Source organism: Oreochromis niloticus, linkage group LG16, assembly GCF_001858045.2.
Source record: "Oreochromis niloticus isolate F11D_XX linkage group LG16, O_niloticus_UMD_NMBU, whole genome shotgun sequence".
NCBI lineage: Eukaryota > Metazoa > Chordata > Actinopteri > Cichliformes > Cichlidae > Oreochromis > Oreochromis niloticus.
Genome location: NC_031987.2, coordinates 32,583,189 through 32,599,801, shown reverse-complemented (window position 1 = coordinate 32,599,801; position 16,613 = coordinate 32,583,189).

Below are 16,613 nucleotides of genomic sequence, written 5' to 3'. Positions count from 1 at the left end.
GAGTGGATTTATTTGGCATGAGGCGCAGACAAAAACTCAAACATGGCTATTTTGTCAGTAAGATGCTGAACGCTGTTTGAATTAAAAATGAAGCGGGTCGCGTAGGGTCACATTTGTCTCTTACAATCTGGGTCTTTGTCAGGCAACATCTTCAATACGAGAAGGCTAACAGCTGCTGTGATTAAAAATAAATTGCACTCAGCACTTCTCGAAACCCTGGAATAACTAATTTGGACTGGGGCATGAAATATAGATGAGGGCAAATGTAATAATTTCATTCATCAAAGGATTTACTTAAACACTTTAAACCAAAGTACAGGATACACATAGAGCGAAGATTGTTCCACCACAGCAGCAATGCCATGATGAAGACAATATTAGTTTGAAGCGTCAGCTGGGAAAATAACATGTTTAAAGCATTAATTTATAAAACTGCTGTGTTTGTGATTACATTTCAAGGGAAACTTGAAAACTCACTTTCCTCTGAGTACATGGAGGCAGTACGTCCTTTTCTAAGGTAGTGTACACTTGTGAAGGATGCGGTTTAACTTCACTGTAAGGAATCCCATCTTAAACTGGAATTTTTTAATCTATTATTTCAAAACTTCCTAAACCTCCCAAAAGTTGATTCTGTTCATCTGGACGTAACGTTTTCAGTGGGAGAAACATTTCGTCACTCATCCAGGTGACTTCTTCAGTCTCAGCTGACTGCAGGTTTCCCCAATCTTATAAACAGTACATTTGCATGATGACTGAAACCAGCCCACTGAAGGAACAATGGGCTGGGAGGTCAGTTCCTTAATCTTAATTATGCAATTTTCTCATGCCGATTGATCGACAACCACTGATCAAGGCCTGCAGTCAGCTGAGACTGTAGAAGTCACTTGGATGAGTGACGAAACATTTCTCCCACTGAAAACGTCCAGATGAACAGAATCAACTTTTGGAGATTTACTTACCTGGATGATTGAGAATGCATCAAAACTCCCTAAACCTCCCAAAGTCAGGTCACAATTTGAAAGAAATCCCACCAATCACACAACCCCAAGCATTTGGCCAAAGTGGGAAGGAAGAACTCCCTTTTAAAAAGAAGAGACCTTTGGCAGGATACAGACATCCAAACACTCTCAGCCAGTGTGGAATCACCACTTAACTGAACATGCATATCTTTGGATTCTCATAGACCAGCGTTGCCTAAAAAAAATAGATATCAACATGCATATTTGTGAGAACCACATGTTACACTCAGCAACGATTTCCAAATATAACATAAAAAGGACTTCTTTTTTTTTTTTTTTGCTGTTTTCAGGTTTTGTTTCACAAAACAAATGTAGTGGTTTAAAAGTAGTGTTTGCAGAGATCATTCAGCTTTTAAAAACAACCTGTAAAAGTATCAAAAACTTTTATTATCAAAATTAAGAATCAAAACTTTGTTTGTTGTCTGTGAAACAATCTAACATTTTGTTAGAGGACTAGGATCAGGCTAACTTCAGAGCTGCCTTACAACAACAACAGCATCAACCAAAGGTACAGAAAGTCGCCCCTGCAGCAGTCTGCTTTTGTCACTGGCCTAAAGATCACTGAGCAAACTCTTCCATGCACACGAAAAAGCAGGTGAGGTAGTGAAGTTATAACCTACTATAGTTTGATCCACAAGTTTGCAGGATGATTTTTCCACTTAGTTTCGTATGAGTACAACTACTCGGGTAGGCTTAGAAAAAGATCATGTTGTGTTCAAAATATACTCTTTCACATCAATAACCACGATAAAAGGTTCTTCTAAAAAGGCAGGGTACCTGGCAAGAAGCAAAACTAGGAAAGCTACTGTAGAACATAAAATGGGAAAACTTATGTTAGCCACCCATGTATGTATCACAAATCTGGGAAAAAATATATTTCCCTTAAAATATAAATGCCAAAGTAATTTTTAGAGGAATGGGCAAGAGTGTGCCCGCCATTCATAGGATATGAAATATGAGTTTGGTAAAGAGGAGCTGCTGTGAGTGTTTCCCACAGCAGTAGATCTGCTTGTTCTCTTCAGGTAGAAGATCAGGCATAGAAGTTCAGATCAGCTCTCTCATCCCCGATACCCTCCACCTCTGCCCCGGGCATGACTCGGTCACCCTCAGGCTCTGAGGCTGGGTGGGTCGGAGGTCTGGCATGCTGGGTAAGGGGAAGGAGGTGTGTGCAGGGCAGTGCAGCCTCAGGCCGTCCCCAGGTATCAGCCTTTACCTCGGCTGCCACTGATGCTTCCTGACAGAGAATATGGAACAACTACTAAAATGAGGCAGTGATGGGAACAGTAAAGCGGACATAGTGAGCTGCTGACTTACTCAACTATATAGGTAAATGGCCTATATATACAATATGCACCTATCTATCTATAGACAGAAACATCGAATACTGTGATTTTTTTTAACATAATTTAATTCAAAAAGATAAATTTTGTGTATTCTGTATTCATGTGAAATGAAAAAACTCAAGCCCAAGTCCTCTTTTCAAATGAAAGAAAATGTTGCATTTCATTTAGAAATCAGCATCCGAGAGTCAGGAAGGACGGAGGAACAGTGGAGAGTGTTTGAAGTCCAGTGTGAATTTCCACAGTCTGATTTGGGATGCCATGTCATCAGCTGCTGTTGCTGCTTTTGGTCCAAAGTCAGCGCAGCTGTGTACCAGGATCTGCCGACCAGCTTCATGGAGATGTCCATTTCTTTGTCCAGCAGGATTTAGCACCTGCCCACAGCGCCTGGACTCCTACTAAATAGTTTGCTAACCAAGGTATTACTGTGCTTGACTGGCCAGCAAATTCACCTGACCTGAACTCCACAAAGGTTCTGTGGGGTAATGTCATGAGGAAGATGAGAAACACCAGACCCAAAAACACAGATGAGCTGCAGGTCGCTATCAACACAACTTAAGCCTGAGTAACGCCTCAGCAGTGACACGAGCTGATCGCCTTCATGGAGCCAATGCAGTAATTCTGAGTGCAAAAAAGGATATACTTTTCATAAGCTGGTGTATCTAAATCCTTTTTTTAATCACTCTTTAGAAATATTCTAATAATATGAGATACTGGATTTATGATTTTTATGAGCCATGGTTATCAAAAATTAGTTTAAAAAAGGGGCTTTAAATTTTTGCCTTTATGTGTAATCACCTTTATCTTTTGACTATATTCATTTTTTTAAAGATACTCCAGCACATAAAATATATATGTCATTGATTACATGTATAGATGAATGTATTCATTTATATTTCCAGGTCTGGCAGACCGGTATATTATATCTTTACACTGTCATCTGTAACTTCTCACCTACCAAACCCAAATCAGTCAGCACTGATCAGTAATCGCAGTCACATGCTCATTTTTATTGCAGCCTGGTTATTGCACAAAGATGCACTGTTGCAGGCAGATGAGTCATCACCAGTGTTTTTTATGGGAGTTTTTAGCTGAAGGAGAGCTGATTCTGGACAAGTTCAACACTTTCAGAACCTTCATCAGCTTTTGGCTCTCATGGGAGCTCTTTCCTTTTCCCCAGTTGTGGCCAAAGCAGCTGAAGGCCAATATTTTCCTGAGGTTTCTGTGATCTTCTGTCTTCCCATTAAAGTTGAAATTTCTGCTGGTAGAGGCTGCTCCAGTTACCATTATTTCATTCCTTCATTAGTCTAAACTTCTCTTGGGAAGCTAACTTTATGCATTTTACTAAAGAGCTTTGTCATGTTCATGCAGGCACCCCCAGCAGTTTCAGGTGGTTTCTCATTTGCAGATCTCTGGCCTCAGAAGCCGTTCAATCTCAAAGAAAGCGCAACCACAGCCTCCAGGACTGAAAATTAGGGAAGCTTTGAGTTGCCCCCCAGAAAATCTTGCAGTAGCTCAAACAGCTACTTGAGGCTGGCTCAAAAAGGGATTATTCCCACAGAGTGCAAACCTAAAATGGCCAAATACAAATAAAAGGGAGTAGTTACTTTTTTACACAGGGTCACATGGGTTTGGTTTTTTTCTCTTAAAAAATGAAATCATAAATTTAAAACTGTTTTTGTACTTACTCAAGTTATATTAAACACATGTAACACATGAAGAAAGGGGGTGAATACTATACTAATATATAGATACAGTGGCTTGTCTATGGAATATAATGGTGAGTGCTACTGTAGTTACCTGTCAGTACTGTCATATCTCCTTTACTCATGTCAACAGCCAAGCTAATGGGTTACAGAAACAATGAATACATTCAAACTAAATTTTGGTGTGATCATTTTGACCACAGATAGCAGCACTGGAAGCTTGAGTTCCCTTCAGTAGCTGGTGTGGTCATTTCATTTAACTGAAGTTAACAATTAACTCAGAGTTAGCTAACTTCACATGCAGCTGTTTTACTGGGCTGAAATGACACAGCATGAATGGATGTGACATGAATAAAGTGTGTCTGAGTCACACTATGCAAAATATGGGTGAAGACAACAACTCCCCAAATTTCACACTATTTTACAGGCCTCAACAAGTACACACACATCAGGTAACACTCAAACAACTTAATGCTATAATTATATTTAGAGATTCTTTGATTGTATTCGTTTGGATAATAGAGGGTCTACTAACACAGAGGGAAGGAGGTGATGACCTGTGTTGCATTCAGCCTCCAGGGGGTGATTAATATATTTAGGATAAACTGCTGGGCAGCTGTAACGTCACCCAAGAGCACTCAAAGCTCTTTATACAACATGCCTCATTCATTCATACAAACACTATTTCTATGCAGAAGTGCTTCCTATGCTGCTCTACCTTCTCACCTGCGGCCTCCCCTTGTCTCCTAAGACACTGTGAGTTGCATCATGCTGTCAGTTAGTAACTATTCTTTTTATCATTTGCGAATGTTAGTGGTGAATTCTCATTAGGCATTAACTGTATCAGTCGTCTATTGAGCAGTATGTCCTGCTTGAATGGACACTGTCACTTATTCTCTCTGTTTGTTTATCTTAATACACCCAAACGAACATTCTGTATATTGGAGGAACATTTGCTCCCTCCATGTTTGCTTTCCATCTATTCAGTCAGAACAAAGATAGGATCATTTAAATATTTACTATTGTTAACATAAATAATAAGTCTGGGTCTATAAGTTAAATTCAGGATCAGCATGTGACTTGCACAAATTTTCCTTCCTGAATTATCACATATTTTAGAAACGCAGACATTAACATGGGAACACAGTGTATTCAATATTCATCACCACAAGCTGGGCTCCTGCTGAAATAGTTACACAGCTCACAGAGCAGTGCTGTAGTTAATGCACACACAGAAACAAACAACACACGGATGCACTGGATTTCTCTGCAATGTGCTATAATAAAACAAGAGGACAGAAGTGAAGACAAGAGAACAATAAAGCATTATATGGATCCACTGGTCTACAGCCATACTGGCAGCTGATAGCACGCTAATGTTCGCTGATTCACAGCTGGGGTTGATGGATTTGCAGATATTTTTGTGGGATGTTAATTTGTGGAAAATTTTCACACTTTGACTATGAAGGTGCTGGGTTAAAACATCAGTGGATCAGCGAATTATAGAAAGAAATTTGTCCATCCCTCCATCTTGGTCGAGGAGCAGCAATCGAAGCACACATGCCCACATCTCCCACTTCCCGCCACCACCTCATGTTCTTCATGAAGGTAGATGTGTGAAATGTAACTGCTGCTGAAAGAATTCAACCAGCAACTGCTGATACGTTGTACTCAGAATGTCAAGGCTTGACCTTAAAGCCATACAAAAATCAATTAGACTGTACACCACACAGTGACTAAGAGCAAATCTAGTTCTCCTTCAGTATGCTCCAAACCAGAGAAAAGTATACAACTAAGTTTTATAATTAAATACATAATATATAAATAGCGTGGATAAATGAACCAAACTAAATGAATTTTGGTTCAGACAGAACCAAACAACTGGAGGAACAAACATGACAATAGACAATATTTGATGACGGACACTGACTGTCCAAACTCGGATGGATAAAAACACGGTATACCTCACAGAGACTCCCCCGTCTATTTGCTCTTTCACTGAACCACTTGCTATAGAAATAAGGAAAAGCAATAAAATCAAAGGAATTTGTGTTACAGACACTCCTTTGATTGTCTGCAACACAGACAATCAAATCTTGCAGATGATATTTTGTCATCCTTAAAAGAAACTGTCAGTATCAATAACAACTTTTCCAAAATCTCAGACTACACCATGAACTGGAAAAATGGACAGGGATTAGGATTCTGCATCTCAAAATACTCCACTGTCTGTTACAACTAGAAATATAAAATATTTTGGAATAAATATTTCACCCAAGCTGTCAGAATGATTTATTCTTAACTACATCCCACTACTTAAAAAGGTTAAAGATGACCTTAAGCCCCGGACAAACCTTCCACTTCCCTTCATTTTCCACAGTTAAAATGAAGATACTTCCATAACTTAATTACCTGTTTTCAGTGTTTCCAATTGCCTGCACAGGCAACTGGTTTAAATCCATTGACACATGCATTTCCCACTTCTGTTGGAAAAATAAGAAACATAAATATCCCCATCAACCCTGCAGAAGAAACAATCTCTTGCCTGCCTGGTGGAAAGTTATCAAAATCACCATAACATCACTAGCACCTTGTGAACAAACTCTAATCTGGCACAAAACTAATTTTCAAGCACTTAATAACCCGGACAATTATTCATAATGGGAATCAAAGGCAATTACTCATATCCAACACCTATTTCAAATTTATATATATTTATATACATATTTAATTTATATCATTGTGTGCACTGACCCAGAGGTATAGAGTTGGGAGAGATGAGTTCCTCTGCTACTAAGAACTGAAATCCATGATTAAATCTAAAACTAACTTAGTTAATAACTCATGGGAACAACTTAAATTATTAAATGAATTAATAACAATAACTAATACAAGGAAAAAACTTCTTGGAAATGATAACAGCAACTTCACAGTGGGAAAAAGATCTGGCCTTCTCTCCCAGCTCTTACTTCTGGATTAAAACCTGAAATATATATTTTACCCTACAAGTAACACAAACCTACAACTTATACAGTATAAAGTCATTCACAGATTACACATTACTCAAAGGAAAATGTAACCAGTACCTGAAAAACTCTCTACCATTTTGAGCTGCAGACTCCGCTTTGCCAACCCTTTGTTTGCTTGGCAATCACACTGAAGTAGAAAATCTCCACTCCTTGTTTCTCTAACTATCACCAAGAAAACTATTCTTCACTGGAAATCAAAGAAATTGTTACATATTAACATGTAGACAAACCTTCTCACTTTTAGAGTTATTTTAACTGAATGTAACAATGTAACACCTGGAGGCTGTGGTGCGCACATTCTGAAAAAGCAAAAATTAATGTGTCACACATTTATGTATCTTCTATTGTTCTTGTTATTATTTATTTATTATTAATTATATAATCATATTTAATGGATTTAATTATTTTATATGTCCTTCTAAATCAGTTTCTGGATACTGACTACAAATAATAGACAACTGCCTAACTAAGCATCCAAACAAGCAGGTACACACACACACACACACACACACACACACACACACACACAGACAAACGTCTGTGCAGTAACAGTTGCACTTACATGGTATTTAGCATTGTTATTATTATTATTAATGATAATAATAACACTGTCTTTTAATGCAACACATTAGGAAACAACGAATAAAACAAAGGATTAAAGAAGGAAAAAAGTAATATAAAATACGGTAATACACATAAAAGGATAGTATGAGCATGATCTATGATGCCAAGTCTTTTTTAATGCATCACTAAGGTCAGGGCCACCAAAAGTATAACAAGCTTTTAATATAACAACAAAAGAACAAGGCAGACATGTCAGTGTTGGCTGGGTGCCTCTGGACTGAGGGTGAATGGGGCGTGCCCTGGGGCATCTGCACCCACAGTTACAAGTGGTTAAAGGAGAAATCATAATTTACTTAGTTGTTTACTTAATCATCAATCGATTTATTCTTTCATCTATTTTTGCTACTTATACATTGTAATGACACTACTATAATTGTTATTTTATATCATTATTATTATTGCTATTATTAATATTATAGGGCATTATTGCATTTCAGAACATTGTACTGTGTATTATTTTCTTATATAGTTTATTCATGACTATCAAATTATTTCATTTACCATTTCAATCAACACACATACTAAACTGTGCATAGCTGATGGACTACACTGGACTAATATTTTTGCACAACCAAAGAGAATCCTGAGATTCAAGATTTTAAAAAGCCAAAAACCATAAATACATTAAAGAAGAGATTTTAAAGGATACAGAGTTTTCCTGCTTCTTCAGACGGGGAAATGCTCGTTTATAAGATCTGAACTGCAAAGGCTCAGTCACCCCTAATGTCCTGATGCATGCTCAATCATCCAGGAAATCCCCCAAAGTTCATCTGGACGTAGCGTTTTCAGTCAGAGAAACATTTCATCATCAAGTGACTATTTCAGTCTCAGCTGCAACCTTATAAACAGTACCTTTGCACAATGACAAAGCTAGCACCACTGGGGAACAACGGGCTGTGAGGTCGGTTTCTTGATCATTAATATCCAAATTCTCATGACCATTGATCAAAGATCACTGATCAATGGCCATGAGTTCCATTCACAGAGAGTTGGGGAATGGCTGCAATCACAGCATTGTAAGATGCATTGGCTCTGCTTTGAGAGTCACCACCAGCTCTAAGCAGCATATTAAAAACATTACATTCATGCAAATTAATTACATGCACGTTGGCGGTTTTTCCCCTGTTTGTTAACACTGGAACATTAATTGAAAAAATAATTATTGCACCTATTACACCTTTCTTACTGCCTAACAGAAGAAGGTATAACGTAAACAGAATTTGTCCTAGCACTGAACCCTGTGGAACTTCAACACATTTGAAGAAAGCAAAAATATTCATTGAGACTAACAACTTGACGTTTGAGTCAGTGATGAGTGAAAAGTTAAAGGCAATCAAAAACTTGATTAAACAAAGTCACTGAACTTTTTGAATGGAAAACGTAACACTTAACAATAAGTAATAGCAATGTTTGCACCCTAAAACGGTAACTGCTACATCTGTTGACACGATGCTCTACATCCAAATCCAGAACCAGTCAGTCGGTACTAAAAATACAACCTGAGACTTTCTGACCTGCAACTTATGTCTAGTCCAGTTTGTATCCCGCCAGCTTTCCAGAAATTTGGCTTTGTGTACGTGTTTTATCTCAGGTGTCAAATCTGCGTAACAGAGGTGTATTAGCTCACCTGCTCGGGAACAATACCAGCCATCTCTGCTGTCACGCTAAATTAGGCTTCACTGGACACGTACACACATAAACGTGCATCCACACACTGGCGATATCAGTGATTGGGTGATGGCAGTGGCGATATGAATGCACCCCTGTCTGCTAGGTAACGATGCCTGTCTGTTGATGCCAGCATAGATAACATTCACAGCTCTGCTCAGAAGTCTTTCATCCACTCCCATCTGGAGCAGGACACATACAAACACACACATGCAATCCACAGATTTCCTCTCACATTGTTTATGTGTTTGACACTGTTAACATGTAGCTCATTTTACTGGAATGGCTGTCCCAGAAAGAAAACCAGAAGAAACATACCAGTGCAGTTTCACAGAGAGGATCAAGAATCTTCCAAAGGCCACATGCTTTTACCAAAGTGTGAATGAGAATGAGTCATTATGTCACACATCAGACTTGCTCTAGAGTGCAGCTCTACATGTCTGGATCTGGAAAAGACTGCAGACTGGAAGGCCAGATGATATCATGGGCTGGAGTGATGTGTTATGACTGCTGGAACTTGGCCATATGTGACATTTAGTATAAGCTAAAAGGTGAGGAGGGAAGGCAAAGAAAGGGAAAACATTTTATTATTTTCATGGTTCATTGTATGGTAATTATGTAGTTTTACTTTACAAATACACAGTTTATTACCGTACTGATAATTTAGTTATTAATCTGTCCAATTCCCTGTACAGTGCACAGTCTTGGATGTATTAGGAAAACTGCAAATCACCACATCTCATTATTGTTTCCTTGCTGGTCCCACCTGCAGGTTCCTGCATGGCCCTTAGATTTCACATTGTGCTGCTATCATAATAATTTGAATTCAGGGTACATTTTACAAATATTAAACTTCTGTGGTTTTAGTGTGTTGTATAAAAATTAAAAACCAAGCTTTCAACACTTTTATAGATGCCTCTGTTTCCATGAGGAAAATCTGTTTTGGCGCACCAAATTCCTTCTGCTGGAATGCCACAAGTGACCACTAGCAAAAGGTTTGCATAGTGCCACAACAACGTTCTTAATACTCCTCGAATGCTGCTGAGTAAACCAACCAAGGATGTCCCAGCTACACATCCACTCTTATTTCTGTTTTCTTTTTTTCCTCCGGGGTACACCCACTCTGTTTTATCTTATCTTCCTCCTCACCCGTTCGCTCTTTTACTCTCCTCCCTTAGTCTTCCTGCATTTCTCCTTCTCTTACTCCTCCCTCCCACTCTTTCCTTTAACTGGGCTGTGCCAGTCAGTGGGATCAGGCCCGGGCCTCCTAGCTTCGCCTCCCAGACAACTGCAAACAATTAGGGAAATTAGTGGCTCCAGCATCACCATCAGGAGGCCTGCTTGTTTATAATTTAATCGGGGCGCATGTCAAAACAGTCAGGGTTTGAGAGAAACAAGATGCGTCGGCAAGATGAAATTCAAACTGCCAGCCAGCTCAAAATATTAGGACTGTTTGTTTAATAGCGTGCGACCAACTGGGTAAGAGCAAAAAGTAGAGGGAACCCAGAGGAGGAAGGAGAGAGGGAGAGGCAGAGCACTAATGAAGAAATGTGGAAAGAAAACAGCATGGGAAAAAATTTAAAATCGTTTTAATTCCACTGAACATTTTCAGTTAATGCACACTATGTTTTTGGCCTCCCTCGTTCGCTCTCTGCCCCCACTGCAGCCACCCTCTGTATTTCACTTAGCAGTGCTCTGGGAATTTCAAATGCTTGGATCTGTGCCGCCTTTCAAATTCATTATAAAAGCTTTTTGCTAACTAAATAGAGAGCAAGGGGGGGAGCAAAAAAAACCTGCCACATTCATCTCTTAGCCCCCATGCTCCCTCCCCCCTGCCCCTTGACAATATATAAATAAACTAGAGTGACCTGATTGAGATGTAAAAGGCAGGGAGTTAGCACTGGGACCCATATATTACTTCCCAACATTAACAGTAGTCTACTCAGCTGACACATGGTGGTGGGACTGCAGCCCCTGGGCAAATGCTGAGGTTAGAACTGATGCCCCCCTTTTTTAACCACTCGTCTGTGCACACACCCTTGGAAAGCGTGGTTGGCAGCATGATGATACCACTACAGGGCTCACATTTTTCACATCCATGCTCCCGGATTGTGGTATCCGTTAATGTAAAGAGTTATCATACTCAGACCGCTTGCCCATTTTTCCTGCTGCCTTTACCCCAAAAAAGCACTCAAGTAGCAGTTTGGCACATGAAGGAAATCCAAAAATTAGAAATTTAAAGACCTCTAGAATCAGAAACCATCCCCTGTGCTCTGTGCTGGATTGTGTAGTGAAGTAAACATACACCAAAGGGAAACCGGAGCCTTCATATTTTAATGGCAGTGGAAAACTAAAAAGCTCCAAGACCCAAACAATAAAGAGTGTTTATTATTGCCAGCCCACATTTATGATAAGCAAAAGAAAAGCAGTAAGAACTATGTATGCTATTAGGCCCTTCTGTGCTATAATTTAAATTTATAGCTTTGGCCATTGCATCTTTTTATATGCAGATGACACTCAGCTTTTTAAGATTTCTTTAGTTTTTTTAATCTGTTTTATTTTATTTCTTTTAATTTATTTTAGATGAAGACATAACTTTTTTCTCAATTACTGTCATGGAGTGTGATGAGGAGAGGACCCAAACACATGGTCCTAAAAAAGAATGAGCAAAGACATGAACACTAACACAGAAACACAGAGAGGACAGAGGCAAACAGGCGACTCACTCCAGGTGGGTGCAGCTGAGTGCATGGCTGCCAGAGCTGATTGCACTCAGTCAAAACACTGAAAGAACTAACTCTTTTACCTCATATCACTTGAAACAGTGTTGGGTTCACTTTTGATGGGAGCTTCATCAAGCTGTACAAAGCAGATGAGGACAGCAAGAAGACACAAACCAGAAACACGAATGGTCAATTTCCAGTCTGTGTTGACTAATTGCTCTGCATCTGAAGTCATCCCAAGAACGTAACAAGACTACATTAAAGAATAATTTAAAAAAAGACGTGAACCAGAAGATCACAAAATCTCAAATTCATCACTAGAATAATAAAGACGAGACAGAACTAAAAACTCAAAATCACAATAAAAGCAGAAATCGAAACAAGAACATCACAAACCAGAACCATGATAACGGCTTTACTGAAGCACTTTCATTTTTTATTAAATTTTAATTTCTTACTTATTTTCACTTACTCAGTATTAACTTATGAATCATCTACTACATTGTGGATTGTGTTATTATAGAAACAGCTCCCCAGTGGTATGAAGGCAATTCAAACCACCTTTAGCTTCAACATTAAACTCCACTATATAAGATTCTCAAAAAGGCCAACTATGAATTTCAAAGCATCTAAATATTTGTTTTGCTTTGTAAAGCAGCTATTTGACACAAAACCATTGTGCAGTATAACAGCTATATACTCTAAAAGCACTTTATTATATATTTGAACATTGTATTTATTTCTGTTTGAATATTACAGTTTCCTGTGAGGGCCCTGATTAGCTTTAACCCCCCTTAAAAAATCCCGGAAAAGCCCTTTCTTCAAGAGAATCCTGAGCTGACACAGTCGAGTATAGCTGTAGAGCGAGGGGTGAGGCCGATAGAGCCCCGCTGATGATGGTCTCTGTGGAGCATCATTAAGCTGATGAGAATCACAACAAGACAGTAATTGGTGATAAGCTGATGCATGGTGAAAGTGATCCAGAGCCAGAGATCGTGATAGCAGAAATACAGACCAACACACACACACAGAGCACACCTCAGTGACAGACAACGCAGTGAGCAGACTGCAAGGCTGGCAGACATGCAGGGTCCTGGTCAAAGAGCATTATTTAGAGTACATGACTGCATACAGCACGGCACCAAACAGCTTTCATTACGCTAGTCAGCTAGCTCGCTAATGCACGCTCCCCCAGCTACCTTGGTCGGCCAGTCAGACAGGCACACAGGCCCTGACCATCAGCCGCCAGTCCACGCAATCAGCCGCCTACTATCAGCTCTCTAATTGGATCAGTGGCACGAATGTGATTACAGCAGGCGTATTTATTTACATAATAATTATTACTGCCCTCCCCAGAGGAGCCAGGGGAGAACGCCAGGGTCTGAGGAGAGATGAAGGCTGGGATAGAAGGGGGGAGGAAGTGAGGGAGGAGGTGGACAGTGAAAACAGCAGGAAGGGTGAAGAGTTTTCCTGTTGAGAGAGAGAGAGAGAAAGACAGATGGGCCAAAAGACAAACATTTAAAGAATGAAAGTGATTCAGAAGAGATACAAAACCATGAAAGGTAAGACAGTGCGCTTTTTTAGTAAGACCATGTTCAAAAGATAATGTACGTCATAATGGTGCAGCGTTTATGGAACTGACGCAAAGGGATAAAATGACTGTCATTTGCTTATGACATGAACAGGCATTATGATGCAAGGCTTTTGTACTTTTACTTCAAAGTAAAACTGTTAGAAACAAAGACCTCACAATAGTCACTTACCACTATCTAGTCATACAAAATCACCTGTAAATCTGCCTCTGGAAGGCATCAGGGTGCAAGGTAACATTAGCAGCTCAGTTTTTTTTTTAATTGCATTTTGAGACTACCACAACCTGAGCCAAGCCTGCCCTCATCATATAAGCCTCTACTGTTTATCAGTAAAAGTCAAGTGTTATGTTGAAAAGTAGAAACAGACAAAAAAACAGTGAAATAGTCATGTCACACTTGATAATTAGCTTTACAGCATCATATCATAGATTTTGATGTGTTTTATCTCATGTGTTGCACCGTTGTTCCCTTTGACTCTGATGAAAGTACAGTAGTGTGAAAACTGTAGTTTATTTGCACAGTTAAAAGCTGTTATTTTATCAGCCAATCATCGTCTTAATTGTTTGAAGCCTCGAAACCTAATTACTGAAACCTGGCTCATATTCAACCACCCAGGGTAGTGAAGCCCAGAAACGAGAAACTTGCTGGGTTTTTTTGTCTAAAAAACATAAAGAACAAATTATTTCCAACATTGGGAAGCTAATCTCTCCCTGTTATTGTTTTGCAGTTCCATTAATATTAATACAGTATTGCTAGTATGTTATTGTTGTTATTCTTGTTGGTGTTACTATCATGATTATCGTTGTTATTATTATTTTTTGCATCATCAAAATTTCAACACTTTCTGTAGGCAGCTGATTCAGAGTCAACGTCAACATCATAGTCAGTGTTGCCAACTCCTCAGTAAGGAAAATCGCTATTGGCTGTCCTAAAAGTTGCTAGAAGTCGCTAAATGACGTCATTGCCTAATTTGCATAATTGGTCATGCTAATGTAATTGTAACCTATGTTGTTGGAGAGAGAAATAACATCGTGGAAGAGACATAAAGTGAGTAAAAAACGTCCTAAATGCATTTAGAATTTATTTAGAACTACAAATTAAATTTCTTTTAGCAATTATTGTTTTTTAAATGTCACAACCCTGCTCCTTCACCCGGGCTTGGACCGGCAAAAGTGACCTGAAATAGGCACTCTGGTGGAGTTACTTTGTGTGTGTGTGTTTATAAGTAGTTTTAAACCTTGTGATCCACAAAACAGCATAAGAGTAAAAGAAGAACTGACTGCGTTACAGTCAGTGTGGGAGCAGCGGCTTCGCTCATGCGAGATTCATTTGCCGTTTGGACGCATAGGTGTGAACATCTCCTGCCCTGATAGCAGCTGGGGGAGGACTGTCCTCCACCCGTGAGCGCTTTGGAACGGGCGAGGTGCCCACGGCAGCACCGCTGCTTGTTGAGAGTAAAAGCGATACCCGCTTTCACGTCAAAAAGTCGTCATAAATAAGTCTCCAGTAATACCAGAAAAAGTCGCCAGATTTGTCGCTAGTCGCTTTTTAGAAAAAAAGTCACTAAGGGGGTTTGAAAACTCACTAAATATAGCGACAAAGTCGCTAAGTTGGCAACACTGATCATAGTCTAAATAAATATATTTGATTCCTCAACTTTGATGTGTTTTTGCACATTATTTTTAATCTTTTTAAGTTAGTTTTGTTTCAGTCATTTTAAAGCCTAAATTCTACTCTTTATTTCAGTTAACATAAATATATTTTTGGTAGTTTTTAGTTGAATTTAGCTCATTTTTACATATTACCTATAAATATTAGAATAACTCTCAGGGCGCTTTATATTAGCAAGTAACAAACTTGAGAGAGAACCTCAACAATCAGACAATACTCTATGAGCAAGTACTTGGTGACAGTGGGGAGAAAGAACTTCCTTCTGCTGGAGAATCTGAGCCTGTTTTTCCAGCAGAACTAGGCTAAAGCAGGGGCAAACTGGTTTGACTGGGTTGGTCCTAAGGCAAAGACGGAGCCCAATATGTGTATTGGTCAAGAAAGCTTCTGATTCTGATTCTGATTATGAAATGGTAGCATATAAACACATGAGGAAGGAAAAGTGGGGAGAATAGAGAAGAAGTGTTAAGTACATCATAAAAATTCCACTAGGAGCCTAGTCTAATCTTAAAAGAAGAGAAGGTGTCTATCTTGTCAACTGAGAGGAAAGTATTCTATTGCAATAAATTGTTGTTGCGGGGTGGTGTTGGTGGCGTTGCAGGAGAGGAGAGGAGCAGTGGGCTCAGGGCGTGGTGGTAGGGAAGGCAAAGCTTTGCAGCTGGTGAGCATCTTCTAATCATGCCTTCCTTATTTCAGCAGCGGCTCAGCCAGAGAGGAGGAGAGCTGCCGGAGCAGTGAGGACGGTAAAGTGGAGGACCGACCCTTTGCGTACACCAGCAGGCTGCACAACGCCGCGGACAGGTGGCTACAGCCTGCCCCTATGCCAGGGGAGATGCAGCTGCTCAACACAGTGGTGCGGGAGCAATTTGTGGAGGGGCTCCCGGTTGGGATGGTGGAGTGGGTCCACTGCCACCGGCCGGTGAGCCTCGAGGCTGGCCAAGGACCACCTGGCAACACGAACGGAACGCCTGCAGGAACACCCAAGGCCGCCAACAATGGGCCGACGGTCCCAGCCCTGCGAAAGAGGGCCCTGAGGCCACCTCCACCAGCTTGCCCCGTATGCTGTGGAGCGGAGGCCATTTCCACCTACCTCATGTCCACCCTTCTCATCTGTGCTTTCTCCGCAGGTCCTGGAAGTTACGGACGCCACGCCCAGCTCGCCGGGGCATCACAGGCATCGGGGCAAGGTGCCAAGGGGGGTACACGCCAGGCTCTGATGGATTTGGACTGTTCGCAGACCCTGG